The sequence below is a fragment of the Elaeis guineensis genome, chromosome 7, assembly GCF_000442705.2.
Source record: "Elaeis guineensis isolate ETL-2024a chromosome 7, EG11, whole genome shotgun sequence".
NCBI classification, from domain to species: domain Eukaryota; kingdom Viridiplantae; phylum Streptophyta; class Magnoliopsida; order Arecales; family Arecaceae; genus Elaeis; species Elaeis guineensis.
This window is the reverse complement of record NC_025999.2, coordinates 83279566-83291738: the sequence shown is the minus strand read 5'-3', so window position 1 is coordinate 83291738 and position 12173 is coordinate 83279566. Positions and strand designations below refer to the sequence as shown.

The window sequence follows — 12173 nt, the reverse complement described above, 5'->3', positions numbered from 1 at the left end:
TTTCTCCCCAAGAGGATTACAAGCATCCCATATAAATCTATACAATGTCTATGGCTAGACAACTACACAATTATAAGCAAACCAGGACTTGCCCATTAAAATATCCTAATCTTGGTCAGGCCATTTTCAACTATTCCATCACCCTCTTGTATAATCTGGCTTGCATTTGAAAAAGTGGAAACCATTGTGTTCTATCAACCTCCATATTTTTTTTGGCAGAGTCAACCTCCATATTTTTGACCCGCCCTCATCAAAACTACTTCAACAAGTTGAATTCAAATAATAAAACCATATCTGACTTGAATCAAATATAAAATCAGGTTCGCATAGACAATCCAATTAGTTAGAAGTAGTCCACACGGACGTCCAAAATGTTAATCCCAAAGCCAACTTTAACTTTATCTTAGACTAAAACTGATCCCTGCCTATCTTTGCCCCTCCTACTTATGAAATAGTTACATTAGCAATTCCAAATCACCAAACAAATAAAGACATGCTTCTTCTAAAAACACTTGGTGGGAGTGTGCCATTAGCATTTGCATGATCAGATGAGCATAATCTATTCCACTTTCGCTGCTCCTACACATCAAAATAGCTACACTAGCAATTCTTATTCACCAAAAAAAAAAGGAACTGCTTCTTCTGCAAATGCTTTTGAGTAAGCATACTGTTAATGTTAAAAATTATGGACACATCATTGGATTCAAGTTGCACGCAAAAGCATGGTCGATTTTCTTTCATCGTGTAAATTAGTAGATCACTTCTCACGTAGATCTCAAAATATATATATATATTTTTTCATCTTATAGATCTTGAAGTGCTCGTTGCACGATCCAATAACTGATGTCATGGAAGAATGTGAATCATCCTTTCGATTCTTTCGTGCGAAAGATACAACCCTGACATCATTTAGTCGCTGGCCGGTTTGAATGGAAGGGTAAGCCGCAAATCTAGCGCCCACCAACGCCGAGCTCATCGCCGTCCTTTGAACGGACCCTCTTCCTCCATTCCCACCGTGACACACCGTCTCAGCCGTCCATCCGGAAAATGCAGCGGATGATGCAGTTATTGGCATACAACCAATTCCCATCTGGAACTTTGTGACATCCCACCAACCAATCCTATCATTTGACGCACTGATTTGCATGTCTGGACCCGGAGGCGTTGCGAAGTCCACCAGCGGCGGTGGGGGCCCACCGGAAACGGCCGGTCCCAGTGCTGGCCGTCCGATTGGGCCTCATCCCGGATCGATGCGCTGTCACTGGTTGGGACCACCGTAGCTGGCGATGGCCCCGTCCAGAATACAAAAAGAGAAAGGTGGCGAGCTGTGACACTCCGAATTTTTGGATATGTACAATATTTGTTTTCGTACGGTACGAACGTGGGGGAGGCCGTGGTTAAACAATAAACCACTTGGACTGGCGCCATTTTGACATCGGTTCGTTTTAACCGCCCCGGCCCTTTTCCTTAGTGGAGCAAATGGCCTTAATTTAATGGAGTGACTTAGGGCTAGGAGTGTTGAAAGCGACCTTACCTTTTTATCCTTCTCTTTCTGCGACATTTTCCATTTCATCCCACTATAAAACCTACTAGTAGGAGTGCTCTCCTAGATTTTGTAACAATGAAACGAGTTATTGGGGATGGACCAGGTTAACAAGTTATAATTACTTGTTGAGGAGCATTGATGACAGAAAATGTAAGAAAGGATTTGAAATGAATGGTAAAGAAGAAACTAGATTGTACAGTAATATTATTGGAATGGATAGGGTGGGTATATGATCATGATATATCAATAATTAGAAATGTTGAAAATTACGATGCTTGAGAAACAATGGGACAGATACAGTTGGCATCAGTAAATGACTGAATTGTGAGTTGTAGCTAATTTGATTGTTTTGTTGTTTTGTTGTTCAATTATATATTTGTCTGTTTCATGTCTTGGGCAGAAAGCTGTATTTAGGATGGCCGATGGATTAGATGTTTCATTGTGAAGACCTTTTACCTAACATGTCATATCTTCCTAAATTATCTATCTACTTTTCTTTGCTTCCCAACTTTGCAATGCTCGTTCCACGTGTTATTTTCATCATAACCAAATCAATAGCTTTAAATAAGACGCCAAGCCCATCTAATTCATAGAGGGCAAAAAAAAAAAAAAAAAATACTGATATACATTAACTATTTTGACTATTCATATGTATGCACTCCCTGCTTTCAATCATGTTTTCAAATACCCAAAATTCTTATTTGGGACCACTATAAGCACAAGTATCATATCTACGATTTTTAGACAACATTCTCTAGCTGTAACCAAAGCAATGTCCACATTACTTGAACAATTGAATCCCAACCCATTCTTCTGCCATCTTTACCTTCCTATTTTACTGCCTATTAATTTGTGGCCGGCAAAATGAAGCACATAGCCAGCAAAGCCTGCAGGAATAGTTTCACCGTAACCTGAGACTAACTACCAACCCGACATCAACAGACGAAGTAATAAATCATGGTTATTTTTTTTATCCAAATTTAGTTACACCACACATGGTTATGCAGGTTAAACAATGTTCCAGAAGTAAACACCAAACCAGGGAACTCCATGGCTTTTTTTTTTTTTTTGAAAAAAAAAAAATATTAGTATCGGTGCAGCCGCCTCCAAATTCTCGGATGCACTGCAGCACACGTGTGGGAACCTTTTCCCCCGGTCCTGGTCCTGCAGCGGACCGGCCTCGATATGCTATTCCCCTCCTCAAAATGCCCACAAAAAACTAACTCCAAAAAAAAAAAAAAGGAAAAGAAAAGAAAATTCCTGAACTCGAGAAAGAAAGCCGTAGGGGAAACTGCATCCAATCCCATGGTCTTAAAAAATTAAAAATAAAATAAAAAATAGGAAAAATAAATTAGGGAAATGAAAAATAAATATTTTGGACAAACGCCACGTGAGCCGTTTTGGACCGCCGACCAACCGTAAACTAAAGTGAAGCGTAGACCTGCGGGAATCCGCTGCGGAGGAGCTATTTTCCTCCGCGGCGCAGCGGAAGCTTTTTAATCCGCCGACGTCCATCGACTCCCGCGTTGAGTCTCAGAATTCGTGATCGCGGCCAACACTTCTTCAAAGAACACGTGTCTCATTGACGACAAAACTGCAAAAAGATGTCCACTTTGGTAGGACAATAATCCAACAAATCCCCCCGGGCGAATAAAAACATAAAAAATACAAAAAATAGCTGTTAAACAGAAATAAAAACAAAAAAACGAGGAGAGAGGAAAAAAAAAAGCTAGGCGATAAAGGGACAGAGAGAGCTCCGAAGCCCGACCCAAAGCTCTAGATTTCGGGCGTGGGTTAGAGAGAGAGAGAGGGAGAGAGGAGTATCAAAGGGACGAAGCTTAGAAGACGAGGAGAGGAAGAAGACGGAGAGGGGTATTTTAGGAAGAAGAAGGAGAAGAGAGAGGGAATTTTAATTCCCAAACAGGGTCTCCGCCTCCGCCTCATCTCCCCTACTCCTCTTCTCCTCCTCCGCTCCCAAACCCAATCCGTAAGTCTCTGTCTTTCCTTCCTCCCCGAGATCTCTCTGCTCTCCTCTCTTTCTCGTTGGTCTTAAAGCTAGATTTCGTTTTTTGCTTGTTTTTCTTTGCTTTTTAGGCATTTTTGGGGCTTAATCTCAATCTGGGGTGCTAAAAATTTGATTTTTATTTTTTTTAGTGTTACGGGATCCAATCTTGGGGAAATGGAGTGTTTCGCTGACTAATTTTCTGCGTATTTTTGGCGGAAATCGCGAGATCTCCATGTGGTAATCTTCGTTCCTTTAGGGCCTTTGATTGGTCTCCTTTGGCTAATTTCTGAGCTGGTTTCTTTGTTTCGATGTTTTGATCATTTTTTTTTTTTTTTGGCCTTTTTGGTTTGAAGCCTTCGTGAGATCGATCTGATTCGATTGAAAGGTAGCATTTTTGGCCTTCCGGATCAGTGATTCGTCGATTCTGGGTGGTGGACGTGTCAAAATACTCGGAAAGATTCGATTTTTATGCCTTTTGTTTGCTTTTCTGATCCATGAATTCCATCAGCATGCGAGGGTTTGAGATCTCCTTCCTCTAATAAGTTTGAAAGGAATCACTTTTTAGTCTGGTTGGCCTGTATTTTTTCCCTTAAGTCCCATTAGAGGCTTGGACCCATCAGTGTAGGTGAAGGCCCTTTCTGAGTTTCCTTCTCGGATTGTGGATCGATACTTTAGGAGGGTGAAAAGGAAGTTTCAGGGCCTATCGATCAGCAATTTTGAAGCCCTCAATTGGTTTGGGAGCTGGTGATATGTTGGACGGCCTGTCCTGCTTGATTTCGAGAGCAGTGCCGAGCTCCTGTGATCAAGAATCCAAGTGGATTTACATGACTCGCCACCTCCTTGAGTCGTCGAACAACAAGCGCCCACCGAGCAAGGAATTGGAAGAACAAGAGCAAGGTGATAGGGGTAAGAGGAAAAAGTCCCCGGAGTGTCCTGATACCCCTGATATCACAGACACAGAACATGCCCTCGATGTGTCTGATTGCCAGGGCGGCAATGGAGACTATGATGATCCAAATTCCTTCATTAACCCACTTGGCAGGGATATCACAATTAACTGCCTTCTTCGATGCTCTCGCTCTGATTATGGTGCCATTGCATCCCTGAACCGGAGCTTCCGCTCCCTGCTTCGGAGCGGTGAGCTTTATAAGCTACGACGGCAGATGGGAATCACCGAGCACTGGGTCTATTTCTCCTGCAATGTCCTTGAATGGGAGGCATACGATCCCTACCGGGGGCGCTGGATTACCATTCCAAAGATGCCCCCTAATGACTGTTTCATGTGCTCGGATAAGGAGTCCTTGCCGTAGGCACTGAGCTCCTTGTTTTTGGAAAGGAGGTAACTTCCCACATTGTACTGAGATATAGCATGCTGACTAACTCTTGGTCCCCTGGAATAGTAATGAATTCACCGAGGTGCCTGTTTGGATCTGCTAGCCTTGGAGAGAAGGCTATTATAGCTGGTGGCACCGATGCTCGGGGTACAATACTTAGCTCAGCAGAGCTTTACAATTCTGAGACGCAGACTTGGGAGACTTTGCCTGGTATGAATCGGGCAAGAAAGTTATGTTCAGGGGTCTTCATGGATGGAAAGTTTTACGTAATTGGTGGAATGGCTAGCAATACAGAGGTACTGACATGCGGAGAAGAATATGACCTGAATACAGGTTCTTGGAGGGTGATTCCAAATATGTCTGCTGGGCTAAATGGTGCAAGTGGTGCACCTCCACTTGTAGCTGTGGTGAACAATGAGCTTTATGCAGCCGATTATGCTGAGAAGGAAGTAAGAAAGTATGACAAGGAGAACAACGCTTGGATCACTCTAGGTAAATTGCCTGAGAGGTCTGTTTCGATGAACGGTTGGGGCCTTGCCTTCAGGGCATGTGGCGAGCGGCTAATTGTGATTGGTGGGCCAAGGGGATCCATGGGAGGGACAATTGAGCTCAATTCATGGATCCCAAATGAGGGGCTGCCGGAGTGGAATATTATTGCCAGCAAGCAGTCAGGGAGTTTTGTCTTTAACTGCGCTGTGATGGGCTGCTGATCTGTCTGATCTATGACAACCATACTGTACCTCTCAACATGAAGGATTCAAAAGGTTGGCTTTATCCAAGGGCATAAATCACTGATTCTGCCTAATGGGTAATTTCTATCTTTTCTGGAATTCCAACTGGACTGAAGATTCGTTAGACATCTCCTGTCAATGTAACTCTTGAATTTTATGCCTTTTTTGTTTCTACAGTCTCATTTATTCTGCATTTGGAAGCCTGCTTGTGATTTCGAAGTTATGGGACATGCATGAGAATGGTAGATTAATAATTTGACGAGGCTACATTTTTTCAGATTTTCCTGAATATTTGATGGGGCTTTTAGCTCCACAGAGTATCCTTATATGGTTCTTATCTTTTCCTACCCTTGTGTTGACATTGAAAAAAAGAAAAAGGTGCCTCCATTTTGATTATATTACTATGATGTGTGGTTTTGTTAGTGTTTGATCAATGGATGTATTATCTGTTATGTTTAATGTGTGGTTTTTTTTGATATTTTTTGATGTAAATTATGTGGGTGGATCTTGTCTTCTCATTAGCCACACATAAGCTTTACATATCCATCTAGTGTCAATGATGATGATTGGATATTAAAACATTTGATCTATTCTAAGGCTGGTTATGTGGGTGGATCTTTTCATTATCTACATGTTAAATGTGTGAGTGACCACTTATTTTCTTATTCTTCATGTTCTTTTCTAAAATTGCTAATTGATTGTGTTATTTTAGATAAACTATTCTAAGTTGCATGCGTTAATGTAATGAAAAACTAGAGTTTTAAGAATAGTAGGCGTGATTAAGTAGGATATTACAATTTTCTTAGTTGAGTGACAGAGTTTTGAAATTAGGGATTCTGTACATGGAGTTAAGTCTAGCCAGTCTTGACTCTTTTCATCAAGAGTGTTTTCTATCATCATATTGAAATAGTTGTCAAATTATTTTAAATATTTTTTTTGACTTATTTTAGAGACTAAATAAAGCATGCTGAACCTTTTTAAGAGCATTCAAGGAAGTATTTGTAAAATAAAAATCCATACCTTCGATGATCGAATCGACCTCAGCAAGTCCTGTGCCATGAAGTTTAGCTGCCTCCCAAAGCATTTCAATTTTGTCAACTTATTGATAGAAAGAGTGATATATTTTGATTGCTATCTCCCTTGCAAATTACTTATATCAAGTACACCTCAATATTGAGATAGTTCATACTTCCTTTCTCTCTCTAATTTAGTGATGTAAAAAAGTGTTTTAAATGCTATATTTTGTCAAAGTATTTAGGCTTACATCAATAATAAAATACTACTTATTCTCTCTTTGTCTTCCTTCCTCTCTCTGGAAAAACTCAGTGCTCCTGAACTACTTAAGCCTTTAGTCCTATCCTTCCCCTCCTCCATGAGTTCCTGGCACAACTGAAACATGTTTATCTTCTTAACTATTTTTGCTAAAGTCATCTTCTGCTATTTTACATAGGAGGCATTTTTTTTTTCTAGATTGTTCTGAAAATAATCCTTCTGGATTGGTTTGAACATTTTGTCATCAGTTTCTTGTACTCAACAGTCCAATTCATATTGTATTGGCTTGTGCCAAACTCATGATTGGATGAATTATGTGATCATATGTTTTGATGGACGTGTCTTTGTTTCACAGTATCTGGAATGTTACTCTAACACATCTCTTATAATAACTTGGACACTAACTGGATTCTATATATTCTGACAATCATTTGTGTGTGTGTATATATATACACACACATACATACATACAATGTCATCTCTGATATCTGTATCCATGTTACCATGCGACATTCATATTCACATCAACTATATCATAGGTGTGATCTCTAATCGCTGATGTTAGTGATTACCTTAAGAGTATATTTGGATGCCCAATCTCTCCGTCCGTCAATATCCCCATATGAGCAGCCATTGCTAACTAAAGGAAGGAGGAAAGATGTTGAAGGAATCAATGGATCGTTGATGTCACAATCTTGGTAAATTTTCGAGTTCATCTTTATTGGAGATTTCCATTGTCAAACATCTTGGGGTTGTTTGATCATTGCAATTCCATGATCCTGCCAACTTCTTTGTTCCACCTCGTGTCTTCCCATGTTTCCACTTAAATCAGAGATTTCCCACAGACAAGCCGGTTGGCCATCCAAACAGGTCCTACAGAAACCTATTTACCAACACTTGAAGATCTCAAGCAAAAAAAAAAAAAGAAGATATTTTGATACGCATTCTATCAGATCAACTTGTACATATGTATAGCAAGGTTTCTAGATTCCTTTTTAAAAATCCTGTTTTCATTGGTTTCAATGTGAAGTCAACTCCTTCAAAATGGATTTTCAAACCCTTCAGTCCACATCTAACAATTGTTGGCATGATATCTGACAGTTAGCAATGAATCGGCATGGTACTGTCGAAGTATTTAATTCAAAAAAAATTGAAAGGTTGATATGATGATGAGTATGTAGTATGTGAATGTGGTTTAGGTATGGCTTGACCATGGATAAGCGTTGAAGTTAATATTGTCATTGCCTCACATCCAATTGGTTTCTTGTTTTGGCCATATTTTGTGAGACCGGCTAAAAGAGAGGACAATGGATATTCATATATAAAATGAATGAAGAATTGTCCTAGGTTGTTGTCTATGGCAGCAAAACTGGCTGAAAGAAGGTGCTGATATTAGTTTATACACACAGAAAACATCCAAATTCTTTAAATATTTCTTACTTGGTCAATCCTCAATTATCATGGGCTGTCTTCTTTTCTATTATCTAATATGGTCAGTCCTTAATTATCATGAGCTGTCTCCTTTTCTATTATCTAATATTTCTATAATAGTGTTACAAGTGCAGTGCAGGGCAGTGGTGGTTGTACAAAGAAGGGCTTTCTTTTCTTTATTGTCTTTATGTTGAATATGTAGGAGAAAATTTAGGAGCTGTGGTGGGAGAAGATAAAGCTCTATACCAACTGCACTGTCATTCCCATTGGGAGAGTGAGCTTTGGAAAGGGGTAGGTTTTAAAAGTCATAGAATGGCTATGAAAGAAGACTGGAAGGCATAAATAGGTTAGACAAAAAATGTTTGAAAAGAATATGAAAAACCTTATGGTGATTGAGGATCTGACCGCATTGAATTGTATGATGGAGAAGAATTTAGAAAGCCAGACCTGAAAAGATGTTGCAAGGCTTGGATGCTGTCATGTAGCGAAGTTGTGTTATATTGCCTTAATGATCATTATTTTTTTTTCTGAAGTAGGTTACAATAGCAGTTTTTTTGACTAAGCGCTGAAAGATTCTACATTTATTTATTTTATATTTATATATATTATTATTGTCATCTGGCAACTAATAATCTTTGTTTGCTAAAACCAAGTGTATTATCTGATATTGAATTCTGAATAATTTTGGTTATGGTGTTGTGCATGGAAAATCAATCAAGAAAGATGCCAACTTATTTAAGTTTTTGAGGCGGCTTCACTATGTTGTATATGTTGTTAACAAGATTTATTATTTAAATGATACCAAATGCCAGAACTAGAAACTGACTAGAAGTCCTTTTTTCTCATTCTAGTTGACCTGCTGCAGTGAATTGGTGTGGTAGCTTCTCAGTGGTTCATGATTGATTCTTTCTTAGATTTCCTGTGAAATGCAAAGGTTGTATCTGTATTTATTATAAATCCATAATATTTAGATGAATACATGAAATAACTGGATTCGTAGCTAGGATGCTTTCTATAATCTATGATATACGATCTCATGGGATGTTGAAAGCGTTGACTTGATTAGGATATGGGAGAGGATACAATCTGAAGTACATGGGAGGTGAAATTATATTTGAAATCTTTCTGATATCATTTTTGCAACATGGGAATTTCTTAACTAGCTAGAGTTAGGTAGGTACTCTGCAATGCAACTTTTCTTCCATGGGAATATCAAATTATTCAGTATAAAGCATTGGCTTCTGCAAATATTTGTGGTGGTCTTTTATTGACCTGGAGCCCTATGAAAGGGACATTTTGGACTTGCTTATGTTTTTTAGGTGGAGATTTTTTTTACAAAAAAAAAATGTTTACAGTTATTAGCAACTGATTTCATCAAAGGCTTATTTACCTAAGGGTAAGCCCGGGTGTAATTATAAAGCTACTCTATTTGACCTGAATATCATGAGTTCAAAACATACAAATAGTCTCTCTGCAAGCAAATAAATATGCATGCATCTGATCCACCCCATATGCCATAGTGGTAGGAGCCTCATTCACTAAGACGCTCTTATTTGTCTAACATGATTGTCCTTTCTTTTTCTTCAATGAAGTTAATTTACAGTCTTACAAAAAACTTGATGCTTGTTTCCAATAGTTTGTTTCCAAGGCCTCAATTTTGATGAAGTCTATTTGAAGCTCCTTCCCTTGGGGTATCTTTCTGGTTTCATGAATATATTTTTTCATTTTTCCAAGTTTTTTAGGTACTACCTTTTGTTCTTGTTGATCCCAACAGAGAAAAAGAAAGTAGTCAACTCACCAAAATAGAATGGACAGGTTGCATGAAGGCTCGAGGCATTAGTAAAGAGAAGTGTCTGGATTTTACTTAGAGATATATGAAATTTTTTAAAAATGAATTATGGATCTGTTGGAGGGAATGGATGGTGGAGGACTCATAAAGCTGACTCAGTATATAATTGGAGTGCCGCAGAGATGGTCATATTTACTTTGTTACACGAACAAACTTCTGGTATCATTTCTATGACAACTTTATTCACCTTTGATAATTGTTTATCACAGTAAAAGTGAAAATGGCGCATGAAAAGGCCAAATGTGGTAACTCCAGGCGGTGAAAAGCAAGTTTCTGAGTGAACGCATACACTGCATGTGTGCTTTGGGATGTACTGAAAGCTTTTACGTTTGTGCAAATTGAACTGAGTCCATTGTCGTGCAGCTTTCCCCCAAGTTTAGACGGGGACGCGACGAGGTGTCCGATTGATTTCTAAACCTGCAAGCATAATAATTATTATCCCAATAAATCGAAATTTGAATATGGATTCATAAAGGTATATACATACAAAAATCAAGATTTAAATATAAACTAAATCAGACTAAATTATAATGGCCTCTTTTGAAATTTGAGGTAATTACAAATTTTCCATCCAATATTGAGAAATATACATTCTACTAAATTTTTACTATATACATAATGCATAACCCCCTATTAATATCTTTCTATTAAATAAATTAATGATCTTACTCATATCATTATTATCTAATCTATTTGAGTTTTAAAATATTTTATACATTTTTTATTTTGCTAATTTTTTATTTTTAAATTTTAAATTTTTATATTTGATCAGGGTTATACATATATTTTTGAAATATTGACTAGAATCATATAATTATCTCAAACCTCAAGAAGGATCAAGATAATTTACTCAATAAATAAATACATCATCATGTTTTGATGATGCAGCATGATTTTTATTCGATTTCAACATTATACAAGAGTTGTTTGTAGGCTAGGGCTTCAAAGGTTTGGATTAAGTGTGACAATATTCATGATCAAACTCAAAACATATTTGTAAGATGCAAATCTGAACATAAACCCAATTAAAAATTTATATATGCACCCAATATTTAATCCAAGAAAGGTCGGTGAGGTTTGAGGTAAAAAAGAAATATTTAACAAGTTATTTTGTAATACTTTTGAATTATCTTTAATCAAGGGTAGAAATATAATTATCAAATCATTTATTTAAATATTCATAAAATTAAAAAATAAAGAGTGAAAAAAATCATTCGATATAAACATTAAATCATAATGAATATATTGTAGAAATATTCTCATAAATTATATAGATAGGAATCTAGTGAAATATGATGGCTAACTGATGTACAACTCTCTATTTGATTTTTATGATTAAAATGATTTATATATATATATATGTATGTATGTATATATACGTATGTATGCATGTGTATATATATATATATATACACACACACACATATATATATACACACATACACACACATATATACATATACACACACACATATATACATATAGATATATACATACACACACACACACATATATATATATATATGTGTGTGTGTGTATGTTGTTGGAAAATGTATCCCAAAAAACCAATCGTCAAGCTGTTGACGGTTGAGCAACCAAGTATTGTAATTGATTTGTTAATAAATAAAATATATTTGGCATCTTCATCATAAGCTTTCATCTTCTAATGAACTCCGTTGTTATGATGAAGTCCTTAGGACTATTTAGGTTCGATAAAGAGAGGATTTATCGATTAGTCCTTAAAACTGTTCACGACCAAATGATAGGCTGTTAATAAGGACGACAGCTTCTATCGAGCATAGGTCGCTGTAGGCCATATGGGTTGGTTGTCCTCTTAACCAAGGAGTGTGGAGACACTGGTATGGCATACAGGTGAGATGTAAGGGTACATCATCATTGAACGTGACCAACTCCAGAGTATTCTACTGTCGAGAATATCTCTGATGGGATATAGGTATAAGTGTCCCTTAGACCTGAGATCGCTTCAGTGACTTGCAAGCAACTC

General features: G+C 37.6%; 1 pseudogene; it reads left to right on the top strand.

The window, feature by feature from the left end:
- The first annotated feature begins 3286 nt into the window (after nt 1-3286).
- Nucleotides 3287-5893, top strand: LOC140859452 (F-box/kelch-repeat protein At1g74510-like; annotated as a pseudogene).
- The last annotated feature ends 6280 nt before the right edge of the window (nt 5894-12173 follow it).